This window comes from Stenella coeruleoalba (assembly GCF_951394435.1).
Source record: "Stenella coeruleoalba genome assembly, contig: scaffold_240, whole genome shotgun sequence".
Classification (NCBI taxonomy): domain Eukaryota; kingdom Metazoa; phylum Chordata; class Mammalia; order Artiodactyla; family Delphinidae; genus Stenella; species Stenella coeruleoalba.
Window position 1 is genome coordinate 134,493 of NW_027646263.1, and position 16,211 is coordinate 150,703.

A 16,211-nucleotide genomic window follows, 5' to 3' on the forward strand; every position below is an offset into this window, starting at 1 on the left:
CAGCACAATGAGTGGATTCAGGTATGATGATTCTAACTGAAATAAGTCACACAGAAAAAGAAACATCATAAGATATCAGTAATACACGGAATGGAAACTTGGCTACACAGGAACTGAATTACAGAACAGAACAGGGTCTCAAATTTAGAAAACCAACTTATGCTTGCCTAAGGGGAAAGGTGAGTTGGGGTGCTGCATAAAACCAGAGATTGAAATGAGCACAGATAAAGTTCCTTAAGCCAAATATAGAATAGACAAGAGCTACTCCTTGCTCAACGAAATGGACTCAACACCGCATATTAAACGCCTAAGAATGTACCTGACTAGTAAGTATCTTAAAACCTATGGATTGCTATGTCTCCGAAAGAGAATCAAGCATGTGTGCAGGTGCATAAACGCAGCAGTGATAGGATTGGAGAGGTTCGGTGAGCAAATGAAGACCCTTTGAAATCATATTGCATGGTACACATTCCACGGGTTTTAACTACCAAGGTTTTAGGTATTCTTCCTTCAGCTAAAACTTGCATGTGGAACCTAGAGTATGATCAACCATGTGATCGGGAGACGTGTTCAAATATGTCTCAGTTTTCGTACCCTGGTACTCGGGTGCAACATTCCAGACGCTTTACTAACACTCTCCCCACTTGGAGAGTCAGCGCCTTTAACCTCCTGTTTGGCCCAGTTTGCAATTTTTGCGGAAGATGAACAGGAATAGCGAGAACCAATGAGAGGCTAGCTGGAGATGTCTGGACGGGCAAATTTAACTCTCATTTCCCACCAGGAAGAGGAATTAACCAAAGGCTCAGCGTGCCGTGCCGGAACCAGATTAGGGCCTGAAGCCATCATGCGGTGTTGCGGCCAGCTCACAAGAAAGCGAGTTGAAGAAAGGAGCTCAGGGGCACTGTAATTCACAAACCTGCAGAGTTATAAATGACAGCTATCGTCCAAAAATAGACTGAAGTAAGGCTGCCAAGAGGACTTGAAAACGGGGCAGAATTGCAGGAAACCGATTTCAGGAGGTAGACTGGAATTGCATTGAAAGCATAGGAAAAGAGGCAGAACGTCCACAATGATGCACTTGGCCAAAAAGGGCGTATGCGTTTTTTCCTGAATATATTCAGGAAAAAACGCATACGCCCTTTTTGGCCATCCAAGCAAGCTTGCAAAGGAAATCTGCACTACAATGAAGTCTCACTTCCCCCCGGTCAAAAGGGCCATCTGAAAAAAGTGTAAAATCCAGAAAGGCAGGACAGGCCATGGAGAACTGGGAGCCTTGTTATGCTGATGGGCGGGATGTAAATTGCCAACAACCACTCGGGAGAAGTGTATGGTGTTTCCTGAAACATCTAAAAAACAAAGCAACAGAGCCTAGGGCACTTCCACTTATGGTCCTATAGCTTAGGGAATTTAAAATCAAAAAGACACAGCCACCCCAAAGTTTGGAACAGCTCTGTTTACAAGAACCTCGTTTACAGTACAAGTTCAACATCGCAGAAAGTGAAAAATGGATAAAGAAGTTGTGGTATTTACTTACAAAGCAATATCACTCAGCAATGAAATCTATGTCATCAGGCCCTTAGCAGCACAATGAGTGGATTCAGGTATGATGATTCTAACTGAAATAAGTCACACAGAAAAAGAAACATCATAAGATATCAGTAATACATGGAATGTAAACTTGGCTACACAGGAACTGAATTACAGAACAGAACAGGGTCTCAAATTTCGAAAACCAACTTATGCTTGCTTAAGGGGAAAGGTGAGTTGGGGTGCTGCATAAAACCAGAGATTGAAATGAGCACAGATAAAGTTCCTTAAGCCAAATATGGAATAGACAAGAGCTACTCCTTGCTCAACGAAATGGACTCAACACCGCATATTAAACGCCTAAGAATGTACCTGACTAGTAAGTATCTTAAAACCTATGGATTGCTATGTCTCCGAAAGAGAATCAAGCATGTGTACAGGGGCATAAACGCAGCAGTGATAGGATTGGAGAGGTTCGGTGAGCAAATGAAGACCCTTTGAAGTCATATTGCATGGTACCCATTCCACGGGTTTCAACTACCCAGGTTTTAGGTATTCTTCATTCAGCTAAAACATGCATGTTGAACCCAAGTATTATCAACCATGTGAACGGGAGACGTGTTCAAATATGTCTCAGTTTTCCTCCCCTGGTACTCGGGTGCAACATTCCAGACGCTTTACTAACACTCTCCCCACTTGGAGAGTCAGCGCCTTTAACCTCCTGTTTGGCCCAGTTTGCAATTTCTGCGGAACATGAACAGGAATAGCGAGAACCAATGAGAGGCTAGCTGGAGGTGTCTGGACGGGCAAATTTAACTCTCATTTCCCACCAGGAAGAGGAATTAACCAAAGGCTCAGCGTGCCGTGCCGGAACCAGATTAGGGCCTGAAGCCATCCTGCGGTGTTGCAGCCAGGTCACAAGAAAGCGAGTTGAAGAAAGGAGCTCAGGGGCACTGTAATTCACAAACCTGCAGAGTTATAAATGACAGCTATCGTCCAAAAATAGACTGAAGTAAGGCTGCCAAGAGGACTTGAAAACGGGGCAGAATTGCAGGAAACCGATTTCAGGAGGTAGACTGGAATTGCATTGAAAGCATAGGAAAAGAGGCAGAACGTCCACAATGATGCACTTGGCCAAAAAGGGCGTATGCGTTTTTTCCTGAATATATTCAGGAAAAAACGCATACGCCCTTTTTGGCCATCCAAGCAAGCTTGCAAAGGAAATCTGCACTACAATGAAGTCTCACTTCCCCCCGGTCAAAAGGGCCATCTGATAAAAGTGTAAAATCCAGAAAGGCAGGACAGGCCATGGAGAACTGGGATCCTTGTTATGCTGATGGGCGGGATGTAAATTGCCAACAACCACTCGGGAGAAGTGTATGGTGTTTCCTGAAACATCTAAAAAACAAAGCAACAGAGCCTAGGGCACTTCCACTTATGGTCCTATAGCTTAGGGAATTTAAAATCAAAAAGACACAGCCACCCCAAAGTTTGGAACAGCTCTGTTTACAAGAACCTCTTTACAGTACAAGTTCAACATCGCAGAAAGTGAAAAATGGATAAAGAAGTTGTGGTATTTACTTAAAAAGCAATATCACTCAGCAATGAAATCTGTGTCATCAGGCCCTTAGCAGCACAATGAGTGGATTCAGGTATGATGATTCTAACTGAAATAAGTCACACAGAAAAAGAAACATCATAAGATATCAGTAATACACGGAATGTAAACTTGGTTACACAGGAACTGAATTACAGAACAGAACAGGGTCTCAAATTTAGAAAACCAACTTATGCTTGCTTAAGGGTAAAGGTGAGTTGGGGTGCTGCATAAAACCAGAGATTGAAATGAGCACAGATAAAGTTCCTTAAGCCAAATATGGAATAGACAAGAGCTACTCCTTGCTCAACGAAATGGACTCAACACCGCATATTAAACGCCTAAGAATGTACCTGACTAGTAAGTATCTTAAAACCTATGGATTGCTATGTCTCCGAAAGAGAATCAAGCATGTGTACAGGGGCATAAACGCAGCAGTGATAGGATTGGAGAGGTTCGGTGAGCAAATGAAGACCCTTTGAAGTCATATTGCATGGTACCCATTCCACGGGTTTCAACTACCCAGGTTTTAGGTATTCTTCATTCAGCTAAAACATGCATGTGGAACCCAAGTATTATCAACCATGTGAACGGGAGACGTGTTCAAATATGTCTCAGTTTTCCTCCCCTGGTACTCGGGTGCAACATTCCAGACGCTTTACTAACACTCTCCCCACTTGGAGAGTCAGCGCCTTTAACCTCCTGTTTGGCCCAGTTTGCAATTTCTGCGGAAGATGAACAGGAATAGCGAGAACCAATGAGAGGCTAGCTGGAGGTGTCTGGACGGGCAAATTTAACTCTCATTTCCCACCAGGAAGAGGAATTAACCAAAGGCTCAGCGTGCCATGCCGGAACCAGATTAGGGCCTGAAGCCATCCTGCGGTGTTGCGGCCAGGTCACAAGAAAGCGAGTTGAAGAAAGGAGCTCAGGGGCACTGTAATTCACAAACCTGCAGAGTTATAAATGACAGCTATCGTCCAAAAATAGACTGAAGTATGGCTGCCAAGAGGACTTGAAAGCGGGGCAGAATTGCAGGAAACCGATTTCAGGAGGTAGACTGGAATTGCATTGAAAGCATAGGAAAAGAGGCAGAACGTCCACAATGATGCACTTGGCCAAAAAGGGCGTATGCGTTTTTTCCTGAATATATTCAGGAAAAAACGCATACGCCCTTTTTGGCCAACCAAGCAAGCTTGCAAAGGAAATCTGCACTACAATGAAGTCTCACTTCCCCCCGGTCAAAAGGGCCATCTGAAAAAAGTGTAAAATCCAGAAAGGCAGGACAGGCCATGGAGAACTGGGAGCCTTGTTATGCTGATGGGCGGGATGTAATTTGCCAACAACCACTCGGGAGAAGTGTATGGTGTTTCCTGAAACATCTAAAAAACAAAGCAACAGAACCTAGGGCACTTCCACTTATGGTCCTATAGCTTAGGGAAATTAAAATGAAAAAGACACAGCCACCCCAAAGTTTGGAACGGCTCTGTTTACAAGAACCTCGTTTACAGTACAAGTTCAACATCGCAGAAAGTGAAAAATGGATAAAGAAGTTGTGGTATTTACTTACAAAGCAATATCACTCAGCAATGAAATCTGTGTCATCAGGCCCTTAGCAGCACAATGAGTGGATTCAGGTATGATGATTCTGACTGAAATAAGTCACACAGAAAAAGAAACATCATAAGATATCACTAATACACGGAATGTAAACTTGGCTACACAGGAACTGCATTCCAAAACAGAACAGGGTCTCAAATTTAGAAAACCAACTTATGCTTGCTTAAGGGGAAAAGTGAGTTGGGGTGCTGCATAAAACCAGAGATTGAAATGAGCACAGATAAAGTTCCTTAAGCCAAATATGGAATAGACAAGAGCTACTCCTTGCTCAACGAAATGGACTCAAAACCCCATATTAAACGCCTAAGAATGTACCTGACTAGTAAGTATCTTAAAACCTATGGATTGCTATGTCTCCAAAAGAGAATCAAGCGTGTGTACAGGGGCATAAACGCAGCAGTGATAGGATTGGAGAGGTTCGGTGAGCAAATGAAGACCCTTTGAAGTCATATTGCATGGTACCCATTCCACGGGTCTCAACTCTCCAGGTTTAAGGTATTGTTCCTTCAGCTAAAACATGCATGTGGAACCCAGAGTATGATCAACCATGTGAACGGGAGACGTGTTCAAATATGTCTCAGTTTTCGTACCCTGGTACTCGGGTGCAACATTCCAGACGCTTTACTAACACTCTCCCGACTTGGAGAGTCAGTCCCTTTAACCTCCTGTTTGGCCCAGTTTGCAATTTCTGCGGAAGATGAACAGGAATAGGGAGAACCAATGAGAGGCTAGCTGGAGGTGTCTGGACGGGCAAATTTAACTCTCATTTCCCACCAGGAAGAGGAATTAACCAAAGGCTCAGCGTGCCGTGCCGGAACCAGATTAGGGCCTGAAGCCATCCTGCGGTGTTGCGGCCAGCTCACAAGAAAGCGAGTTGAAGAAAGGAGCTCAGGGGCACTGTAATTCACAAACCTGCAGAGTTATAAATGACAGCTATCGTCCAAAAATAGACTGAAGTAAGGCTGCCAAGAGGACTTGAAAGCGGGGCAGAATTGCAGGAAACCGATTTCAGGAGGTAGACTGGAATTGCATTTCAAGCATAGGAAAAGAGGCAGAACGTCCACAATGATGCACTTGGCCAAAAAGGGCGTATGCGTTTTTTCCTGAATATATTCAGGAAAAAACGCATACGCCCTTTTTGGCCAACCAAGCAAGCTTGCAAAGGAAATCTGCACTACAATGAAGTCTCACTTCCCCCCGGTCAAAAGGGCCATCTGAAAAAAGTGTAAAATCCAGAAAGGCAGGACAGGCCATGGAGAACTGGGAGCCTTGTTATGCTGATGGGCGGGATGTAAATTGCCAACAACCACTCGGGAGAAGTGTATGGTGTTTCCTGAAACATCTAAAAAACAAAGCAACAGAACCTAGGGCACTTCCACTTATGGTCCTATAGCTTAGGGAAATTAAAATGAAAAAGACACAGCCACCCCAAAGTTTGGAACGGCTCTGTTTACAAGAACCTCGTTTACAGTACAAGTTCAACATCGCAGAAAGTGAAAAATGGATAAAGAAGTTGTGGTATTTACTTACAAAGCAATATCACGCAGCAATGAAATCTGTGTCATCAGGCCCTTAGCAGCACAATGAGTGGATTCAGGTATGATGATTCTAACTGAAATAAGTCACACAGAAAAAGAAACATCATAAGATATCAGTAATACACGGAATGTAAACTTGGCTACACAGGAACTGAATTACAGAACAGAACAGGGTCTCAAATTTAGAAAACCAACTTATGCTTGCTTAAGGGGAAAGGTGAGTTGGGGTGCTGCATAAAACCAGAGATTGAAATGAGCACAGATAAAGTTCCTTAAGCCAAATATGGAATAGACAAGAGCTACTCCTTGCTCAACGAAATGGACTCAACACCGCATATTAAACGCCTAAGAATGTACCCGACTAGTAAGTATCTTAAAACCTATGGATTGCTATGTCTCCGAAAGAGAATCAAGCATGTGTACAGGGGCATAAACGCAGCAGTGATAGGATTGGAGAGGTTCGGTGAGCAAATGAAGACCCTTTGAAGTCATATTGCATGGTACCCATTCCACGGGTTTCAACTACCCAGGTTTTAGGTATTCTTCCTTCAGCTAAAACATGCATGTGGAACCTAGAGTATGATCAACCATGTGATCGGGAGACGTGTTCAAATATGTCTCAGTTTTCGGACCCTGGTACTCGGGTGCAACATTCCAGACGCTTTACTAACACTCTCCCCACATGGAGAGTCAGTCCCTTTAACCTCCTGTTTGGCCCAGTTTGCAATATCTGTGGAAGATGAACAGGAATAGCGAGAACCAATGAGAGACTAGCTGGAGGTGTCTGGATGGGCAAATTTAACTCTCATTTCCCACCAGGAAGAGGAATTAACCAAAGGCTCAGCGTGCCGTGCCAGAACAAGATTAGGGCCTGAAGACATCCTGCGGTGTTGCGGCCAGGTCACAAGAAAGCGAGTTGAAGAAAGGAGCTCAGGGGCACTGTAATTCACAAACCTGCAGAGTTATAAATGACAGCTATCGTCCAAAAATATACTGAAGTAAGGCTGGCAAGAGGACTTGAAAGCGGGGCAGAATTGCAGGAAACCGATTTCAGGAGGTAGACTGGAATTTCATTGAAAGCATAGGAAAAGAGGCAGAACGTCCACAATGATGCACTTGGCCAAAAAGGGCGTATGCGTTTTTTCCTGAATATATTCAGGAAAAAACGCATACGCCCTTTTTGGCCAACCAAGCAAGCTTGCAAAGGAAATCTGCACTACAATGAAGTCTCACTTCCCCCCGGTCAAAAGGGCCATCTGAAAAAAGTGTAAAATCCAGAAAGGCAGGACAGGCCATGGAGAACTGGGAGCCTTGTTATGCTGATGGGCGGGATGTAAATTGCCAACAACCACTCGGGAGAAGTGTATGGTGTTTCCTGAAACATCTAAAAAACAAAGCAACAGAGCCTAGGGCACTTCCACTTATGGTCCTATAGCTTAGGGAAATTAAAATCAAAAAGACACAGCCACCCCAAAGTTTGGAATGGCTCTGTTTACAAGAACCTCGTTTACAGTACAAGTTCAACATCGCAGAAAGTGAAAAATGGATAAAGAAGTTGTGGTATTTACTTTCAAAGCAATATCACTCAGCAATGAAATCTGTGTCACAAGGCCCTTAGCAGCACAATGAGTGGATTCAGGTATGATGATTCTAACTGAAATAAGTCACACAGAAAAAGAAACATCATAAGATATCAGTAATACACGGAATGTAAACTTGGCTACACAGGAACTGAATTACAGAACAGAACAGGGTCTCAAATTTAGAAAACCAACTTATGCTTGCTTAAGGGTAAAGGTGAGTTGGGGTGCTGCATAAAACCAGAGATTGAAATGAGCACAGATAAAGTTCCTTAAGTCAAATATGGAATAGACAAGAGCTACTCCTTGCTCAACGAAATGGACTCAACACCGCATATTAAACGCCTAAGAATGTACCTGACTAGTAAGTATCTTAAAACCTATGGATTGCTATGTCTCCGAAAGAGAATCAAGCATGTGTACAGGGGCATAAACGCAGCAGTGATAGGATTGGAGAGGTTCGGTGAGCAAATGAAGACCCTTTGAAGTCATATTGCATGGTACCCATTACACGGGTCTCAACTACCCAGGTTTAAGGTATTCTTCCTTCAGCTAAAACATGCATGTGGAACCTAGAGTATGATCAACCATGTGATCGGGAGACGTGTTCAAATATGTCTCAGTTTTCGTACCCTGGTACTCGGGTGCAACATTCCAGACGCTTTACTAACACTCTCCCGACTTGGAGAGTCAGTCCCTTTAACCTCCTGTTTGGCCCAGTTTGCAATTTCTGCGGAAGATGAACAGGAATAGCGAGAACCAATGAGAGACTAGCTGGAGGTGTCTGGACGGGCAAATTTAACTCTCATTTCCCACCAGGAAGAGGAATTAACCAAAGGCTCAGCGTGCCGTGCCGGAACCAGATTAGGGCCTGAAGCCATCCTGCGGTGTTGCGGCCAGCTCACAAGAAAGCGAGTTGAAGAAAGGAGCTCAGGGGCACTGTAATTCACAAACCTGCAGAGTTATAAATGACAGCTATCGTCCAAAAATAGACTGAAGTAAGGCTGCCAAGAGGACTTGAAAGCGGGGCAGAATTGCAGGAAACCGATTTCAGGAGGTAGACTGGAATTGCATTGAAAGCATAGGAAAAGAGGCAGAACGTCCACAATGATGCACTTGGCCAAAAAGGGCGTATGCGTTTTTTCCTGAATATATTCAGGAAAAAACGCATACGCCCTTTTTGGCCAACCAAGCAAGCTTGCAAAGGAAATCTGCACTAAAATGAAGTCTCACTTCCCCCCGGTCAAAAGGGCCATCTGAAAAAAGTGTAAAATCCAGAAAGGCAGGACAGGCCATGGAGAACTGGGAGCCTTGTTATGCTGATGGGCGGGATGTAAATTGCCAACAACCACTCGGGAGAAGTGTATGGTGTTTCCTGAAACATCTAAAAAACAAAGCAACAGAACCTAGGGCACTTCCACTTATGGTCCTATAGCTTAGGGAAATTAAAATGAAAAAGACACAGCCACCCCAAAGTTTGGAACGGCTCTGTTTACAAGAACCTCGTTTACAGTACAAGTTCAACATCGCAGAAAGTGAAAAATGGATAAAGAAGTTGTGGTATTTACTTACAAAGCAATATCACGCAGCAATGAAATCTGTGTCATCAGGCCCTTAGCAGCACAATGAGTGGATTCAGGTATGATGATTCTAACTGAAATAAGTCACACAGAAAAAGAAACATCATAAGATATCAGTAATACACGGAATGTAAACTTGGCTACACAGGAACTGAATTACAGAACAGAACAGGGTCTCAAATTTAGAAAACCAACTTATGCTTGCTTAAGGGTAAAGGAGAGTTGTTGTGCTGCATAAAACCAGAGATTGAAATGAGCACAGATAAAGTTCCTTAAGCCAAATATGGAATAGACAAGAGCTACTCCTTGCTCAACGAAATGGACTCAACACCGCATATTAAACGCCTAAGAATGTACCTGACTAGTAAGTATCTTAAAACCTATGGATTGCTATGTCTCCGAAAGAGAATCAAGCATGTGTACAGGGGCATAAACGCAGCAGTGATAGGATTGGAGAGGTTCGGTGAGCAAATGAAGACCCTTTGAAGTCATATTGCATGGTACCCATTCCACGGGTTTCAACTACCCAGGTTTTAGGTATTCTTCCTTCAGCTAAAACATGCATGTGGAACCCAAGTATGATCAACCATGTGAACGGGAGACGTGTTCAAATATGTCTCAGTTTTCCTCCCCTGGTACTCGGGTGCAACATTCCAGGCGCTTTACTGACACTCTCCCCACTTGGAGAGTCAGCGCCTTTAACCTCGTGTTTGGCCCAGTTTGCAATTTCTGCGGAAGATGAACAGGAATAGCGAGAACCAATGAGAGGCTAGCTGGAGGTGTCTGGACGGGCAAATTTAACTCTCATTTCCCACCAGGAAGAGGAAATAACCAGAGGCTCAGTGTGCCGTGCCGGAACCAGATTAGGGCCTGAAGCCCTCCTGCGGTGTTGCGGCCAGCTCACAAGAAAACGAGTTGAAGAAAGGAGCTCAGGGGCACTGTAATTCACAAACCTGCAGAGTTATAAATGACAGCTATCGTCCAAAAATAGACTGAAGTAAGGCTGCCAAGAGGACTTGAAAGCGGGGCAGAATTGCAGGAAACCGATTTCAGGAGGTAGACTGGAATTGCATTTCAAGCATAGGAAAAGAGGCAGAACGTCCACAATGATGCACTTGGCCAAAAAGGGCGTATGCGTTTTTTCCTGAATATATTCAGGAAAAAACGCATACGCCCTTTTTGGCCAACCAAGCAAGCTTGCAAAGGAAATCTGCACTACAATGAAGTCTCACTTCCCCCCGGTCAAAAGGGCCATCTGAAAAAAGTGTAAAATCCAGAAAGGCAGGACAGGCCATGGAGAACTGGGAGCCTTGTTATGCTGATGGGCGGGATGTAAATTGCCAACAACCACTCGGGAGAAGTGTATGGTGTTTCCTGAAACATCTAAAAAGCAAAGCAACAGAACCTAGGGCACTTCCACTTATGGTCCTATGGCTTAGGCAAATTAAAATGAAAAAGACACAGCCACCCCAAAGTTTGGAACGGCTCTGTTTACAAGAACCTCGTTTACAGTACAAGTTCAACATCGCAGAAAGTGAAAAATGGATAAAGAAGTTGTGGTATTTACTTACAAAGCAATATCACGCAGCAATGAAATCTGTGTCATCAGGCCCTTAGCAGCACAATGAGTGGATTCAGGTATGATGATTCTAACTGAAATAAGTCACACAGAAAAAGAAACATCATAAGATATCAGTAATACACGGAATGTAAACTTGGCTACACAGGAACTGAATTACAGAACAGAACAGGGTCTCAAATTTAGAAAACCAACTTATGCTTGCTTAAGGGGAAAGGTGAGTTGGGGTGCTGCATAAAACCAGAGATTGAAATGAGCACAGATAAAGTTCCTTAAGCCAAATATGGAATAGACAAGAGCTACTCCTTGCTCAACGAAATGGACTCAACACCGCATATTAAACGCCTAAGAATGTACCTGACTAGTAAGTATCTTAAAACCTATGGATTGCTATGTCTCTGAAAGAGAATCAAGCATGTGTACAGGGGCATAAACGCAGCAGTGATAGGATTGGAGAGGTTCGGTGAGCAAATGAAGACCCTTTGAAGTCATATTGCATGGTACCCATTCCACGGGTTTCAACTACCCAGGTTTTAGGTATTCTTCCTTCAGCTAAAACATGCATGTGGAACCTAGAGTATGATCAACCATGTGATCGGGAGACGTGTTCAAATATGTCTCAGTTTTCGGACCCTGGTACGCGGGTGCAACATTCCAGACGCTTTACTAACACTCTCCCCACATGGAGAGTCAGTCCCTTTAACCTCCTGTTTGGCCCAGTTTGCAATTTCTGTGGAAGATGAAGAGGAATAGCGAGAACCAATGAGAGACTAGCTGGAGGTGTCTGGATGGGCAAATTTAACTCTCATTTCCCACCAGGAAGAGGAATTAACCAAAGGCTCAGCGTGCCGTGCCAGAACAAGATTAGGGCCTGAAGACATCCTGCGGTGTTGCGGCCAGGTCACAAGAAAGCGAGTTGAAGAAAGGAGCTCAGGGGCACTGTAATTCACAAACCTGCAGAGTTATAAATGACAGCTATCGTCCAAAAATATACTGAAGTAAGGCTGGCAAGAGGACTTGAAAGCGGGGCAGAATTGCAGGAAACCGATTTCAGGAGGTAGACTGGAATTGCATTGAAAGCATAGGAAAAGAGGCAGAACGTCCACAATGATGCACTTGGCCAAAAAGGGCGTATGCGTTTTTTCCTGAATATATTCAGGAAAAAACGCATACGCCCTTTTCGGCCAACCAAGCAAGCTTGCAAAGGAAATCTGCACTACAATGAAGTCTCACTTCCCCCCGGTCAAAAGGGCCATCTGAAAAAAGTGTAAAATCCAGAAAGGCAGGACAGGCCATGGAGAACTGGGAGCCTTGTTATGCTGATGGGCGGGATGTAAATTGCCAACAACCACTCGGGAGAAGTGTATGGTGTTTCCTGAAACATCTAAAAAACAAAGCAACAGAGCCTAGGGCACTTCTACTTATGGTCCTATAGCTTAGGGAAATTAAAACCAAAAAGACACAGCCACCCCAAAGTTTGGAACGGCTCTGTTTACAAGAACCTCGTTTACAGTACAAGTTCAACATCGCAGAAAGTGAAAAATGGATAAAGAACTTGTGGTACTTACGTACAATGCAGTATCACTCAGCAATGAAATCTATGTCATCAGGCCCGTAGCAGCATAATGAGTGGATTAAGGTATGATGATTCTAACTGAAATAAGTCACACAGAAAAAGAAACATCATAAGATATCACTAATACATGGAATGTAAACTTGGCTACACAAGAACTGCATTCCAAAACAGAACAGGGTCTCAAATTTAGAAAACCAACTTATGCTTGCTTAAGGTGAAAGGTGAGTTGGGGTGCTGCATAAAACCAGAGATTGAAATGAGCACAGATAAAGTTCCTTAAGCCAAATATGGAATAGACAAGAGCTACTCCTTGCTCAACGAAATGGACACAAAACCCCATATTAAACGCCTAAGAATGCACCTGACTAGTAAGTATCTTAAAACCTATGGATTGCTATGTCTCCGAAAGAGAATCAAGCATGTGTACAGGGGCATAAACGCAGCAGTGATAGGATTGGAGAGGTTCGGTGAGCAAATGAAGACCCTTTGAAGTCATATTGCATGGTACCAATTCCACGGGTTTCAACTACCCAGGTTTAAGGTATTCTTCCTTCATCTAAAACATGCATGTGGAACCTAGAGTATGATCAACCATGTGATCGGGAGACGTGTTCAAATATGTCTCAGTTTTCGTACCCTGGTACTCGGGTGCAACATTCCAGACGCTTTACTAACACTCTCCCCACTTGGAGAGTCAGTCCCTTTAACTTCCTGTTTGGCCGAGTTTGCAATTTATGTGGAAGATGAACAGGAATAGCGAGAAGCAATGAAAGACTAGCTGGAGGTGTCTGGATGGGCAAATATAACTCTCATTTCCCACCAGGAAGAGGAATTAACCAAAGGCTCAGCGTGCTGTGCCAGAACCAGATTAGGGCCTGAAGCCATCCTGCGGTGTTGCGGCCAGCTCACAAGAAAGCGAGTTGAAGAAAGGAGCTCAGGGGCACTGTAATTCACAAACCTGCAGAGTTATAAATGACAGCTATCGTCCAAAAATAGACTGAAGTAAGGCTGCCAAGAGGACTTGAAAGCGGGGCAGAATTGCAGGAAACCGATTTCAGGAGGTAGACTGGAATTGCATTGAAAGCATAGGAAAAGAGGCAGAACGTCCACAATGATGCACTTGGCCAAAAAGGGCGTATGCGTTTTTTCCTGAATATATTCAGGAAAAAACGCATACGCCCTTTTTGGCCAACCAAGCAAGCTTGCAAAGGAAATCTGCACTACAATGAAGTCTCACTTCCCCCCGGTCAAAAGGGCCATCTGAAAAAAGGGTAAAATCCAGAAAGGCAGGACAGGCCATGGAGAACTGGGAGCCTTGTTATGCTGATGGGCGGGATGTAAATTGCCAACAACCACTCGGGAGAAGTGTATGGTGTTTCCTGAAACATCTAAAAAACAAAGCAGCAGAACCTAGGGCACTTCCACTTATGGTCCTATAGCTTAGGGAAATTAAAATCAAAAAGACACAGCCACCCCAAAGTTTGGAACGGCTCTGTTTACAAGAACCTCGTTTACAGTACAAGTTCAACATCGCAGAAAGTGAAAAATGGATAAAGAAGTTGTGGTATTTACTTACAAAGCAATATCACTCAGCAATGAAATCTGTGTCACAAGGCCCTTAGCAGCACAATGAGTGGATTCAGGTATGATGATTCTAACTGAAATAAGTCACACAGAAAAAGAAACATCATAAGATATCAGTAATACACGGAATGTAAACTTGGCTACACAGGAACTGAATTACAGAACAGAACAGGGTCTCAAATTTAGAAAACCAACTTATGCTTGCTTAAGGGTAAAGGTGAGTTGGGGTGCTGCATAAAACCAGAGATTGAAATGAGCACAGATAAAGTTCCTTAAGTCAAATATGGAATAGACAAGAGCTACTCCTTGCTCAACGAAATGGACTCAACACTGCATATTAAACGCCTAACAATGTACCTGACTAGTAAGTATCTTAAAACCTATGGATTGCTATGTCTCCGAAAGAGAATCAAGCATGTGTACAGGGGCATAAACGCAGCAGTGATAGGATTGGAGAGGTTCGGTGAGCAAATGAAGACCCTTTGAAGTCATATTGCATGGTACCCATTACACGGGTCTCAACTACCCAGGTTTAAGGTATTCTTCCTTCAGCTAAAACATGCATGTGGAACCTAGAGTATGATCAACCATGTGATCGGGAGACGTGTTCAAATATGTCTCAGTTTTCGGACCCTGGTACTCGGGTGCAACATTCCAGACGCTTTACTAACACACTCCCGACTTGGAGAGTCAGTCCCTTTAACCTCCTGTTTGGCCCAGTTTGCAATTTCTGCGGAAGATGAACAGGAATAGCGAGAACCAATGAGAGACTAGCTGGAGGTGTCTGGACGGGCAAATTTAACTCTCATTTCCCACCAGGAAGAGGAATTAACCAAAGGCTCAGCGTGCCGTGCTGGAACCAGATTAGGGCCTGAAGCCATCCTGCGGTGTTGCGGCCAGCTCACAAGAAAGCGAGTTGAAGAAAGGAGCTCAGGGGCACTGTAATTCACAAACCTGCAGAGTTATAAATGACAGCTATCGTCCAAAAATAGACTGAAGTAAGGCTGCCAAGAGGACTTGAAAGCGGGGCAGAATTGCAGGAAACCGATTTCAGGAGGTAGACTGGAATTGCATTGAAAGCATAGGAAAAGAGGCAGAACGTCCACAATGATGCACTTGGCCAAAAAGGGCATATGCGTTTTTTCCTGAATATATTCAGGAAAAAACGCATATGCCCTTTTTGGCCAACCAAGCAAGCTTGCAAAGGAAATCTGCACTAAAATGAAGTCTCACTTCCCCCCGGTCAAAAGGGCCATCTGAAAAAAGTGTAAAATCCAGAAAGGCAGGACAGGCCATGGAGAACTGGGAGCCTTGTTATGCTGATGGGCGGGATGTAAATTGCCAACAACCACTCGGGAGAAGTGTATGGTGTTTCCTGAAACATCTAAAAAACAAAGCAACAGAACCTAGGGCACTTCCACTTATGGTCCTATAGCTTAGGGAAATTAAAATGAAAAAGACACAGCCACCCCAAAGTTTGGAACGGCTCTGTTTACAAGAACCTCGTTTACAGTACAAGTTCAACATCGCAGAAAGTGAAAAATGGATAAAGAACTTGTGGTACTTACGTACAATGCAGTATCACTCAGCAATGAAATCTATGTCATCAGGCCCGTAGCAGCATAATGAGTGGATTAAGGTATGATGATTCTAACTGAAATAAGTCACACAGAAAAAGAAACATCATAAGATATCACTAATACACGGAATGTAAACTTGGCTACACAAGAACTGCATTCCAAAACAGAACAGGGTCTCAAATTTAGAAAACCAACTTATGCTTGCTTAAGGTGAAAGGTGAGTTGGGGTGCTGCATAAAACCAGAGATTGAAATGAGCACAGATAAAGTTCCTTAACCCAAATATGGAATAGACAAGAGCTACTCCTTGCTCAACGAAATGGACACAAAACCCCATATTAAACGCCTAAGAATGCACCTGACTAGTAAGTATCTTAAAACCTATGGATTGCTATGTCTCCGAAAGAGAATCAAGCATGTGTACAGGGGCATAAACGCAGCAGTGATAGGATTG

At 43.7% G+C, this 16,211-nt stretch overlaps 1 long non-coding RNA gene across 1 annotated transcript in view; it reads right to left on the reverse strand.

Moving 5' to 3' along the window:
- Nucleotides 1-16,211, reverse strand: part of LOC307181233 — a 180,699-nt gene that overhangs the window by 12,686 nt on the left and 151,802 nt on the right. Inside the window, exon 4 of the long non-coding RNA XR_013826186.1 lies at nucleotides 3,109-3,194. This is a non-coding gene — a long non-coding RNA (uncharacterized lncRNA). The remainder of the gene's footprint in view (nucleotides 1-3,108; nucleotides 3,195-16,211) is intronic.